Source organism: Pocillopora damicornis, chromosome 11 (assembly GCF_964200805.1).
Source record: "Pocillopora damicornis chromosome 11, jaPocDami1.2, whole genome shotgun sequence".
Classification (NCBI taxonomy): domain Eukaryota; kingdom Metazoa; phylum Cnidaria; class Anthozoa; order Scleractinia; family Pocilloporidae; genus Pocillopora; species Pocillopora damicornis.
The window spans coordinates 20,795,318-20,809,221 of record NC_142680.1 but is presented as its reverse complement, the minus strand read 5'-3'; the positions used below and the strand labels follow the sequence as shown (position 1 = coordinate 20,809,221).

The 13,904-nt window shown below is 38.2% G+C and overlaps 1 protein-coding gene across 1 annotated transcript in view; it reads left to right on the top strand.

The window, feature by feature from the left end:
* LOC149038143 (uncharacterized) overlaps positions 1–13,904 on the top strand; it is a 69,240-nt gene that overhangs the window by 43,026 nt on the left and 12,310 nt on the right. The window lies entirely within an intron of this gene.

The following is a 13,904-nucleotide window of genomic DNA, read 5'->3' as shown; positions in this document are numbered from 1 at the left end:
TGGCAGTCAGGCCACGAAACGTGAGGTGTTGAAAAGACTCAGTTCCGTTTCCCTAGTTCACTTTGCGGCACACGGATGTATGGAAACTGGCGAAATTGCTCTTACACCTGACCCAGACCGAATATCTACTGTGCCAACGGAGGAGGATTACATTTTAACAATTGGAGATGTGTTGAATGCTCAACTTCGGGCCAAACTTGTTGTGCTTAGTTGCTGCCACAGCGGCCGGGGCGAGATCAAGGCTGAAGGTGTGGTTGGCATTGCACGCGCTTTTATGGGGGCTGGTGCTCGATCTGTTGTGGTGTCCCTGTGGGCGATTGATGACCAGGCTACTCTTGAGTTCATGAAACACTTTTATCAACAACTTGCAGGAGGTAAACCAGCGAGCGAGTCACTGAACCTGGCCATGAAAAGCCTCAGAGAATCAGACACGTTCCGCGACATCAAATACTGGGCGCCCTTTTTGCTGATTGGAGATGACGTCACTCTGGACTTCATGGCAAAGGAAAGAGAAAATTTAATTTGAATATGAAATCACATAAATGAAAACTTTTTATTTCATCTCAAAATGAATGACGCAGGAACTTGGAAGGTTTAAATGCTTCTCTATTTTGGCGCTTTTTGGCTATTTTTCATTACTTTTCACTTTTTTATTAAATGGAACTTGAGATGTGTGACTTTACCTTGGTGAAGAAATAAAACAGACTATTTCAGTATAAATTGTTCAGTGGAATTGCTATTTTTTTACCTTTACAAATTTAGATGCTTGTGAAGAGAACAAGATGCAACAAGGCATCTGCTGTTAATACCTGAAGTTGTTGAAGGCGACTACGAGGTTTTCGTTTCGCCAAAAGGACACTCAGATCTATTCCTTTATTGCAATCATTTATGCGTAAAATAATTTAAAGATTTTTTTCTTGGACACAACCAGGAGCTTGTCCACCGGGTTTTAATTACGTTGATACTCTAAGCTTTTGATAAGCAAAGAAACAGTTTGTCATTTGCAAAAGGTGGCAAAATTTTAATTTCAAAAATGTGATTTGCAAACTTCGCAGCCATATGGGAGTTGATCTTAATGGTTTTTCTACGTCATAAATTACTTTGCTGCAATTTGCAATTATCTTTACAAAAAAATTGATCATCATTTTCAATTTTTTTTCAATCCATTTTAATGCAATCTAATTCCATCAGTGCCAAGATTGCCATTCTAAGCTTAATTTGAAGAAGTAATCATCAGAGATGATGTTGTTGAATTTGCTGACCATATGTTAGAGACATTAGACCTACTCTCAGGGGTGTGGCCAGCCTCTAGTCCCGTGGGCCCGGCCTACAATTGTTTTCCGCCCGCTTGACTTTTCTAATATGACTCTTACAAATGTTGAAACAAAAATTGAAATTTCTCAGGAAAAAGGCCTACAACAAGTCAAAGAGCTGGCTACAACGGCCTGCTTTCAATCAAACGAGTTTGATCAATTTTAGTCCGTTTTATAAAACACTCATCAGTTTGTTTTAGAGAACAACGACAGAGACAAATTGTCCATGTAATCTAAACAAGGAAATAGCGAAGCAGAGTTTACTTTAACTGAAGTTTCCATTGCTGTGACCTTTAATGTAGGAGACATGGAATTTGCTCTTTTTATAAGGAAAATATTTACGCCAATAAATTAGGGAAACACTTGAAGTAAGCCATGAAGTCCTCAATGGGAATTATTTTGGTGAAAATGTTCATGAATAAATGTAAGTCTAGGCCGTAGTTAAAAAGGTTCAGGGCTTCAGGATAAAACTTGCATTTTTTGAAAATTTCCAGTTCAAATTTTTTTCATGGCTTTAAATTTACCTTTAGGTATTCAGAGCACGCTTTTTAATTAGAACCCGTCATGTGGTCAAAAGTGTAAGGTATACTGTATCACAGCTGTTTTAAAAGAAATTTTTGTCAAATCAATGTTAATTTTTGACAGATTTTCATAACTACCATTGGTATATGCCAGTATAAAATGTGATAGTTAACCTTGCACATGGTTGAATATGATGTAACGTAGGATTTTAAAAACAAGCTGGGACAATTTCGGCTAAACATTCTTTTTATAATGTCAGTGTATTTGGTGTGAATTGTTTTGATGCTATTTGTATTTAAAGTTGAAGCTATTTGTTTATTTACCTTAGTTTTTATTCATTAACTCATTAACTCCCAAGTTGTGAAGAAAAATTCTCCCAACTGATAAGAATGTGTTTCTTTGTTGCTTCATTCTGAGAATTCGATGAAACATAACGTTTCTAGTGAAAAATAATCCGCAAGTTTAGATTTTCTCTAATTCTTATTGACACCATGTTTGTCAGTGCATTAATTTTGCGAGGAGAATTTAAGTTATGATCAATCTTGGGAATAAATGGGTTCATTTTAGTGTCTCCGTTTAGCGCGTACTTTACTTAATGCCTTGAACAATTTAATGCAGTTTGCATTGTACTTTTTTTTTAGTTTTTTGTGTAAGAGAAATAGAGAGTGTATAAAATACAAAAACTGCCTTTGTTTTCATTGTCTGTCTCCATATTCCAAGGATTCGCGTGAGATGCAGGGAGAACAGATCCTACGGGGACTTCAATGCTTGTTTTGACCCGCGCGCGCCAAGTTGATAATCTTTGCTGCTGACAGTGTACTGACATTCCATGTTTCAAGCCCCCACCCACCTAACAAACGCTCGTCGACTCTTCGATTGTGTCTGTTTCACTGTCTACCGTTCTCCATATTGTCACACGATTTTGAATGCCGACGGACGTGTTCATACTGTTACCTGTGTGCGCCCTTTTTACCTTTTCACACCTTTTCACATTCGTGCATCTCTTTTTTCTCCTTCCTTTTGTTCCTTCCCTTTTTTTTCATCGTACTTTTCCTTTATTCCCATTTTTACGCGCACTTCTTTCATCGCCCTCAACGTTATTCTTCTACGCGCTTCATTAGACGCGACTATCTTCTTGTCTCTTTCAGTTTTCATTCGTCTCAATCCTCGCACAACGTCAGGTCTCTTACAACTCATATACCTCCTTACTTCCCCAGAGTAGTTGTGCTTATTTTGTTCACTTCAGGATGGTGTCCTCTTAGCATTATGTCTAGTAAATTCTTAGTTTTCCTTTCGAATCATTCCCAGTCCACAGGGGTCTCAATTTTAAGTCTCACTTGCCAGTGTTTGCTCTCCTCGGTCCTCTCATCACAGTAGCAGCTATAAAACGAAAGAGCTCCCTCCAAGTCTCTGCGACATAATCGATGCACTTTGTTGGAAACGAGTCTTTCAATGTCCAAATTAAGGCTTCTTCTATCATCTGATTGGGAATGGATCAAATTCTCGTCCAGGGTCCACCTACATCGCGAGTCCAAGATGGCAGCAGGCCAATCCACAGACTAATCCGAGTCGGTAGCCGTCATCTTGGATGAAGACGCAGAGAGGACCTTGAGAAAGTATTTTGACAAGACAATAATCAAGAAAGGTTAAGTTATTGTAATGCTTCCTAAGAGGTAGTCGATAACAGCCCGAGAGATTCATTGGGAGCAAACACGTTCCGTCGATTATTGAACTCCATGTCTCCTTACGTTGTAGAACAAACTCCTCGAATAAGTACGCCTATATGCCCCTCTCCTCCTCCCCTAAATAGCACTATATATCCCTTTAATTGCAACTTTTAAAATTATACAGCACAATACAACATTATACCCCTGAGTAGCACTGTAAATCCGTAAAATGAAGTAACTGTGCAGCGCATCACACCAATATGAACCCCTAAATAGTACTACGCTTCCCTCTACTGAATTTTTTTTTCAGCATACAGCGCTCTATAAACTATTGCTCCAATTTGGCACGAAAATAATTGTGGATATTTGTCCGCGGACATTATCTATTCCAAGATGCCAAAACAGTGAGCTTCGAGGGACAATGTCCAAGGACAAATATCCGAACATAAATTCGTGCAAAATAGAGGCTATTGTGATTTTTATCCTTCAATTATTTTGCAACGCTCGTGAAAGAATCTTTATGAACAGCTCACTGAATTGAATTAAATTTGACACGAAGACTTATCGAGGTAGACGTAAGGTTTGCAAATTGGGGAATATCGCTTGCGTGATATTCTTGGATATCACCTAGTATTAGCTGGGGGATATTTAGTCACTTGCTGCGTTTACACCAATTGCGCGCGAGCAAAGATATTTGATGGATCATAAAAAGCAACAAGTACCCCTAGATAGCACTATACTTCCCTCTTCCACAATTTACATCACAATATAGCGCTATAAAACAACATGTACCCTTAAATAGTACTATACTTCTCTCTTCTGCAGTTTATATCTCTATACAGCGCTATACAACAATATGTACCCCTAGATACCACTATACTTCACTCTTCTGCACTCTACATCACGATACAGCGCTATACAACAATATCTAGCCCTAGATAGCATTATACTTCTCGCTACTGCAGTTTACATTACTATACAGCGCTATACAACAATATGTACCCCTAGATACAACTATACTTCACTCTTCTACACTCTACATCACGATACAGCGCTATACAACAATATCTACCCCTAGATAGCATTATACTTCTCGCTACTTCAGTTTACATTACTATACAGCTCTATACAACAATATTTACCCCAAAGTAACCTTGATCGGCATAACAGAATACATCGAAATTTTCCATGCTCTGTCTCTTTCTCCAAGGTTCATTAAATACTCGATGAAAACCTTTGCGTCGTTCAAAGAAAACGCAGCATTTTCCAGCGCAGTCGTGACTCGTTTGACGTGAAGACACGGAGATGGCGAGTTGATTAAGTCTTTAAATTTCAAACTCTTAAAGGTGGGAAATATTTCTGAAACAAAATCATTCACGAACATCACTATTAATTCTGAATAATGTAAATTCGATTCACGTTTATTTTAGATGATAAATTTTACTCTCATTTTGCCAATCATACAAAGAAATCAATACACTAAGAAATGCCTACAACAAGACACAGTTACACAGTTGTAAATCTCCATCCTCATCCTCAGTAGAACTATGCTATCACAGAGGTGGAATAATCGCGGAAGAAAAACCGCGCTCAAGACCTTCCTATATACCAAGGAAATCGTGCCACTGGATTCGACATGTGCCAGTAACCTACTTTCACATTTAACGTGACGTTCAGCTAAGATCAGCAAACTGTTTCTTTTTTTCTTCATTTTAAACGATTCCAATCCTAATAGTGGTATCATATTTGCATAAGAAAGCTAATGTCAACTCGAGACTCTGCATTAATTTTTTTTGATGAAATGAAACACAACAAACCAGAGATACTGCGTACTTAAAACACTAACCGTTTAAACATTTTCTTCCACATGACGCTTTAACGGGCTCAACGAGCTGCCAAAATTCTCTTCAAATCCGTTTTCGTTCGTGTGATAGCTTGACTTCTATTTCGATTTGACAGTTCACTTCGACAGTTTGACTGTTAAACCTTAAATGAAGATTTGTAGACACCAGCTGAATAGATTTATGAATTTGCTTAACGGCGAATGAACGCATTGAAATCAAAATTGATTTTCTTTAAGCTCAGCTCACTGAACTACAAGTCTGCTGTCAGATGATTAAAGTGGATGCTATTTTAGTCCCTTAAATTTCTCATTTCTCAATGCGTCAGCAATTGAAATTATATTCATGAAACAGGTACGCATTTTGTGACACAAATCTTGACAATGACTGGTGTAAGCCGCAAAGGTACAACGGACGATTACTGGTCATTCTGATTTTTCGGTCATTGCTAACGTAGTAGTTGGTCATAAGCATGATCCTAAGCAGACCCTTGCAAACGTTTCACCGAAACTGCAGAGACCTGGAGATTTTCGCTTAAACACACAACATTGGAGTAATATCAAGGTAAGAAAAAAAATTATTTTTGATTTTAATGAAGCCTTTTGAATTTTCTGAAACACACTTGCAAGTGCAATGACAGCTGAATGTTCTTAATAAAGGCGAAATAACCTTGGCTTTGCTCTCTAAAATAATGACTTAATATTTAGAAAGCAATCATATGATTTGAGTGACCAGTTCCGTAATGTTTACCCTGAAACGGCATTTAAAAAATTGAAAACCATTTCTAGCTTCCGCACAGAACTCATGTTGTGCTTCTTGTGTTGTTTCGCTGCTCGTCTGTCTTCGTCCTTTAAAATGATAAGTTTGTTTGGGACGTTAGGATTAGTTTTTTTTAGCAAAATAACTGGCCCAGCTATGACGGCCCTATTTACCGGACCAGGTAGGAATTCGCATAAGCTGACCTTTTTAATTTTTTCCTCATTTTAACACAGAGAACTCTTACACAATAAACTTTCAGCACCTTTGCTCTCTCAAAGTTCAGAGCCCTCTTGCTTCATAACTTTTTCATTCAGTACGATGGTGTTGTAGTTTTCACGGCTTACTGTTATGAAAATTCCTAAACTACACAGCATTGAATCGTTGTTAAGTGCTTCTTAATAATTGTGCGCTGAATATAATACTCGCCTATCAAAACAACATGTCCATTTACTATGAAGCGAAACTAACGACGTACATCTAAAAAGTTCTGCTTTGATTCTTTTTTATCCCTTAGTATTGAGCAAAAGATCAACAGTTTTTAAGGAGAGATCAGTGTATTGTGTTTCAACAATGAAGTGATTGAACGAATATTTATGGAAGATTTTACGATGACAACCCGTGTGGACATAGACGAGCATGCATCACTCCTGCACCGCTCAAGCTATTAGCTGCCTCTTCCAAACGAAGACAGGCGAAACAAAAGATCCATCAAACTGTGGGCTGTAGGCTTTGCCTTGCTGTTACTATGGAATGTTGCGGCCCATGTGTGTACATGATTCGAAGTGTAAATTGTTTCAAAGACAATTCCACTGTCTATTTTTGTGAGAAAGGCGCAGTGTTTCCATATTCCGAAGAACTGGTGATAACATGGCTTGCTATACTCTCTGTTTTCACCATCATCATCATCTTGGCACTGCAGAAAGTTCCAGATTTTCTTGGATACAAAGCCATCCTACATCAGCTGAAATTTCTTCCCTCCTGTTGGACTCTGATGATTCTTTTGTTTGTATCCTTGACCAGATACATCAAGCTCGCTATATCTGCCAAATCCATCAATTCCTGGATGATATTGATGGGTTTGGACTCTGATGATTCTTTTGTTTGTATCCTTGACCAGATACATCAAGCCCGCTATATCTGCCAAATCCATCAATTCCTGGATGATATTGATGGGTTTGGCTTTTAACTATATTCTTAGAACTTTATTTGTTGGCTTTTTGAATTATACGCAGTTGAATTTTTTGAAGCGTCAATATCCCAGTTATATCTTTGTGTTGTCAAAGCTTTCCGTGCTGGTGTTATTTGCCATCTCTCTAATGAACTTGCTCGCCACCATTTTAGAACTTACTGTTCAAGTTCATAAAGTGCATCGGTCTATGGGAGCACAACACTCACAATATTTTGAAATGTTAAATGATCTCCTGCGTGACTTTGGTACAACCACTTTTAGATTCAAAATAACGAGTTTCTTTTAGCAGAAACTTTTCATTGATGATAAGAATATTCTCTCTAACCGAGCACCTTTGCAGTGATAACATGGATGATAGAGCAGTAAAACAGAGAGTGTATAGATTGGTGGGAGTGACGGCCTCTCATCCCATTTGGCGCAATTTTCGATTGAGTATCGAAAGTAATCGGAAATTTGCTTCACCACGCTCTGTGATTGGTCCAGAAAATTTAAACTCTCGCTCCCTTCGGAACTAATCAGCTGCAACGCTAAACCCAATTGTGACTCGTACCCTCGCGTGTTTCCACGACCTTTGTAGTTTTTCTTGGTTTTACTTTGAATTCGTATCTGTTCTTTGAGATAATTTCCTCTCCTCTTATTGGCCGATGTATTAACTTTGGCTTTGGTTTTAAGACACACAATCGAAATGCACTATTAGGAATTCTATTACTTTCTATCTATACGAACGACCGAGAAAACGGCTCTAACCAATTGTAAATAGCCCGTTCCCCATCTCTCTGGTTAAAAAAGCACATGACATAATATTCGTGTTTTCGTGTCTCAAGAGAAATTGTTAGTTTCTTCTTAGATGTTTCCCTTAACATGTAAACGGGTTTAAATCCTAATATACCAATCTCATTTCATTTTTATTACTGAGACTCATTATATTTTTATTTGGTTGCTCTTTTTGTTACGTACACGTTCAAACGCAAATAATTTAGTGTTTTAACCAATAAAAGGTGAGTTTGATTCAAAGGTTTTGCGCATCCTCAATGCACATATTTATAGCGCAAAATCGTTGCAGTGAACGGCTTTCAACTTGAAAAGCGCCTAACTCGAAGTGGCACCATGAGTGTTCGTGTCAATCAGGAGAATCTCGGGCGTATTCATCGATTCCCCCGCACGAAAATTGGAATGGTTTTAATCTAATCTAAAATTTCTTTGCTAATGGGGAGTCTACATTTCTATCAGTCTGTTCTAAACAGCGAAAGATTAGTCTTTAAACGCAGCTAAATAATTTCCGCCTGAGTGCAACACCAAATCAACACGCCGCTAGTTGTATGTTGGTGAATATTTTATAATAGTGGTGTCTACGTTAGTGCGTGACAGTCTGTCACTCCATTAAGCAAGAAACAATAAAGTTCCGCAAAGAAACTTGTGAAAAACAAAAGTAAATGCAAGTTGAAAAGAGTTTCGTAAAATAAATACCTGCTTTAGAATGTTTGTTTTTAAGGAGTGCGTGACTCGATATCGAGACCAAGTGAGAACTCGTAGGAATGGAGATGCTTCGTGACAAAAGTCACGCATTGAGACCCTAATGCTGCTTTTTTCTGTTTTTAACCCCATTTGTCGAGAGCATATATATTAAATGTAATTCAGGCTAAGTTGAGTTGATGGCTACTGCTACCTGTTGTAGTCATCTTTTTATATGATAACGTTAAGACAGAAATTTAGTAGCATACATTTCTTCACATTTTTAGTGGCTATGGGGAGGATTTCAACTGAAGTTCCAATTTGTGGACGTTGAAACAGCTGACAAAGAAATTACTCAGGGTGTTAATGAAGACTACTTACGAGGTTCGCTTTAAGCCTCAGTTACTTTACTACAAGAACATTCACTGTGTATTCCGGCTGTATGTAGATCGTAGCAGAGGCACAGCTGCATGTATGACCACCCCGTAGGGTGTGCTTCCTAGTTATAGGTCACGGTCACGACCGAACTGACTATCGACTATAGTATTTTTAACAGAGTAAATTACAATAATGGGGTCGCACATTTTCGAAATTTTGGGGGTAAGACAAGTCTAAGAAAGTAGGGATTAAATGACGGAAAGTTCGCAGTTAGAAGGTCGTTACCAGCACGTATTACCTAAAGAGACTAAGATGGGGTCGATAATTAACCACAGAATAGACTATGATGGGGTAGGGGTTCTGAAAGGCCAACGGCAGATGCCCCACAAAAATTGACTCAAGCAACCTCTCAATTTATCTTATATTTTTTCTTCTACAGGTGGTTTTGGCGTTACCATCATGACAGCTTGCCCCGAAATAGATCAGCCACAGATACGGAAATCAGCCAAAATAATACTAATCTGGCCAAGACAACGAAATTCCTGTTATCCAGTGGTCTTCAGTTTGTTGTTGCTATGGCAACTACTTAGGGCACTTCCGAGCATGATTTGTGATGTTGCTTGCATCAGGGTCCAATCCACCGCATATCAGTGCAATAAAATGCCGCTTTCCCTTTTTCAGAACAGCTAACGATAGTGTGGCTGGCTTCGCTGTGTATTTTCACCGCTGGCTCAGTTGTTGCTTTTCGGAATGTTCTACAGTTCCCCGGTCACAAGGCAATTCTATATCAGCTCATGTTTGTTCCTTCATTCGTGACTTTGGTTCTTCTTCTCACCCTCGCCTTGTCATCAACCTATTCATTTCTATCGAGTCTTCTTCATCTTGGGTCATAATTTTTTTTCCTCTTTAGTAAGTTATATTCTCAAAAGTTTAGCTGTAGGATTTCTAATTTACACCTATGGGCGACCGTCACCGCCAAAAATACAAAAATAAAATTAGTTGGTAATTAGTCTAATTGTCTTTTGGAGAACGCTTGATCTTATCTTAAGAGATTTATTTCAAATACAAATGGACAAGTCGCCTTTGGTGAAATGAAATATTCAAGCAAAAATGTTAATACAATTCAGGAGCTGTGTAGCCAACCTTGTTGAACTGATTCAATAAAAACATGAGTGGCCAAGTGTTAACTGAAATGGTGCAGTGTCGAAATGACAAACGGTTCAGCTAACTGTACTTTAGTGACTTGACACAAACGGTTCAGAGTAGTGTGAAATGGCTTAAGTTATCGGCAAATGGTTAATCGTAGGCCGCAATGGTTTAGTATCGAATCAATCTCCTCACCATAAAGTGAAATGGTTTAGCGTGACCTCAAATGCTTTAGCGTGACGACAAATGGTTTAGTACAAACCGAAATGGTTTAGTGTTACAACAGTTGGTTTACGCCGTAACCGACAAAAATACAAAAGGGAAATAGGCAAGTCGTCGTCCTTGTCCACTGGACTCAAAGAGCCTCACTCCGGTAATAACCTTTTTCACATTTGTCTATTTTAGCTTGTTAGCGAATAAATTTATACCCTCATCATCTTTCCGCAATATCAGTAAGCAATGATATTTCGGAACAAAAGGAATAACAAAAATACAGATAAAGTGCATCATTTTACGCGACAGCACATTTACTATCTAGACAGTAAGAACCGTAGCTGGGAAACATGATAAAGCGATTCATTGTTTTAAGACGACGAAACTACAACTAAAGGGCGCCTAAAAACTACATAGTTTTTATAGTTTTGAGACGCCCTTGAGATTCTTATCCTATTCAATTTCAAGCTTGACTTTTCCATTTCACTTTTGTATTTTTGGCGGTTACGGCGTAAACCAACTGCACCAACCGCTGTAACACGAAACCATTTCGGTTTGTACGAAACCATTTGTCGTCACGCTAAACCATTTGGGGTCACGCTAAACCATTTGGGGTCACGCTAAACCATTTAGGGTCACGCTAAACCATTTCACCTTACGGTGAGGAGATTGATGCGATACTAAACCAGTGCGGCTACGATTAACCATTTGCCCATAACCTAGGCCATTTCACACCACTCTGAACCGTTTTTGTCAAGTTACTGAACCAAAGTACAGTTAGCTGAACCGTTTGTCATTTCGACACTGAACCATTTCAGTTAACACTTGGCCACTCATGTTTTTATTGAATCAGTTCAACAAGGATGGCTACACAGCTCCTCAATTGTATAAACCATTTTTTGTTTGAATATTTCATTTCACCAAATGCGACTTGTCCAATTGTATTTTAAATAAATCTCATAGGATAAGATAAATCGTTATCCAAAAGACAATTAGACTCTATTTGTTAATTACAAACCAATTCTGTTTTTGTATTTTTGGCGGTGACAGCTGCCCATATGTGGGCTCTTCTTTCAATTTCAGTTGGAGCATTTCCGGCTTCAAGCTTGCACAGATTTATCGGCCAAGAAACTTTCTGTTTCATTTTCACAACGCACCGTTGCGTTTCTCCGTTTCATGACATAGCTTTCGAGTCTTTCTTAGTACTTTCTCTGTCTTAGTGACTTTGAAACATTTTCATGACAGACTGAGGAAGCAAGGTCGTAAAATAGTCAAAGGTGCCTTCCATTTCCGCGACAGAGGTAAGAACGCATGGTTGTGTCAGATTTTTGAGTGTAAGGTAAATACTTTTATTTGAAATTTTTTTAGTTGAGATTTCCTCCTTCAAATGTTCCTCATCTTTCCGAACTTTCTCTGATTTCCGACAATGAAAGACGTTCCTACAGTTAAGTTACGACGATTGCCAACTTTTACTTTATTCTGGCCTGTATTTATTGTATTGCCGCTTCGTGTTAGTTACAAGCTTATTAAGCTGAGCTTGTTTGAACAAGTTACAGCTGTCGAATTCACAAAAATTCGCAAGCAATGCCTGGCATTTACCTTGGACAAACTAAGTAATTCGGGAGAGTTACAAAGGATATCCAAATTATCGATTTGATTCAGTGCAAGCCCTTTTGATCGCAACACTTTCAGTTTCGTTTGCGTGTCATGCGGAGCATGTACACAATCGTGTTCGGCACTAGCTTTCATGTCGGGCTGATGTACGTATTAACTTAATTTGCTCCCGTATTTACGATGCATTTGATCAAAACGCGATAAACATTTTCAGCGTATTTCATGTGTTTATGTTTATCATTTTATACTGTAGTTTGAAAGCGATTTTTTCTTTTCGATAGACAGCTTAGATTGTCCTTCCAAACTGTGCTGATTTCTTTGTTAAATATCGAGACAAGTTGATTTTTCTTCAAATTCAGCTAGTTATTTACTGCAAGAGTCCTTTCAATTAACTGCATTCGAGTTTTAGGAATCCAATTCATCAACTGGTAATGATTGATTAGTGTCTGAGTGAAGTTTTACCTTTTGTCATCTGCTAATCACCATACGATCAATCAATAATCATATCAACTGAATGTTTCCGATCAATTTTTTTTTAATCAAAACTGGTTTAGTTCTACATGAGGCTGCATGCATCCAAGTATGTGTTTGTTGATAATTTATGTTGTTATATGGCAAGGTAGTCTTGGGATAAATGTAAAGTTCTGATTGCTTCTTACTTGGTCAGGATTTTGCCACATAGACCATCATTGCACCATACAGAAAATCATAAAACATGTAAATACATTGTAAACTAGTTTAGTCCAAGTGACATTGGTGCATGACAATTACCTTGCTCTCTTGAGGGGTACTGGGGAATATTGGCACCATGTCATTCCTATACTGTTACAACCTTGGGCCAATATACCTCTGTAAAGCCCTGGCAATCAGCTGGTTATATAGAAGTTTGTAGTGGTTTTTGTAAAAGCGATATACAGTTACATGCTATTTTGAATTCCAGTTCAATTGACTTCCTTGCTACTCCACATTTATTGAATTTTTTTGTACATGAAGACAGCCAGCAAGGATTATTTGATATTTAAAAAACAACCGGTCATGATTATTAGGAGAATAAAAGTTAGCATCAAAGACAAATCAATTTTGTGCACAGACAAAAAATACAAAAAATGTACATATACTAATAAAGCAAAAATGTCAGCACCTGTACCAAATTGAAATCCATTTCAACATACATCAGCATGCATAAATGTAGATATTTCACTGTTTTTCCTGTGATAAAGTGAAACAGTTGAACTAACAATCACCTATACAAATATGGGCATCAGCTCAACTGTAGGAAATTGAATAAATGAAATACATCTTTTATAAGTTTTGAGCAGTAATCCCTATTTAAAAATCAAATATGAAAATTTTACTTTGGTGTTGTAAAATTTCTTTCTTATGAGAAATGATTCAGCATAAACTCTCTCCTCTTGCAGAGACATGGTGGTCTTATGATTAGTGAGGTGGACGCACGGTCAAGAGGTCTGCATTTGTAGCCTGGCCTGTGCTGGACTCAGGGTCAAGAAGTCTGGGTTCCAGTCAATGTGTTGTGTTCTTGTGCAAAACACTTTACTCTTACAGTGTCTGTCTCCACCCAGGAGTATAAATGGGTAGCAAACATTAGTTAGGGAAACCTGATAAAATGCAAGGGGGGTGAAAGGGGGGGGGGAGGGATAACGGTGGAATGGACTTGCATCCTGTCCAGGGTTGGGTAGTAATACTCCCAGTTGCTTCATGTAAGGAAACCAGGATTAAGTAAAGCTCAGGCCCTGGCAGGCCACTTTTCAAATCCAGATGTGACCTAACTACCTACCACCTCTTAGTTTAA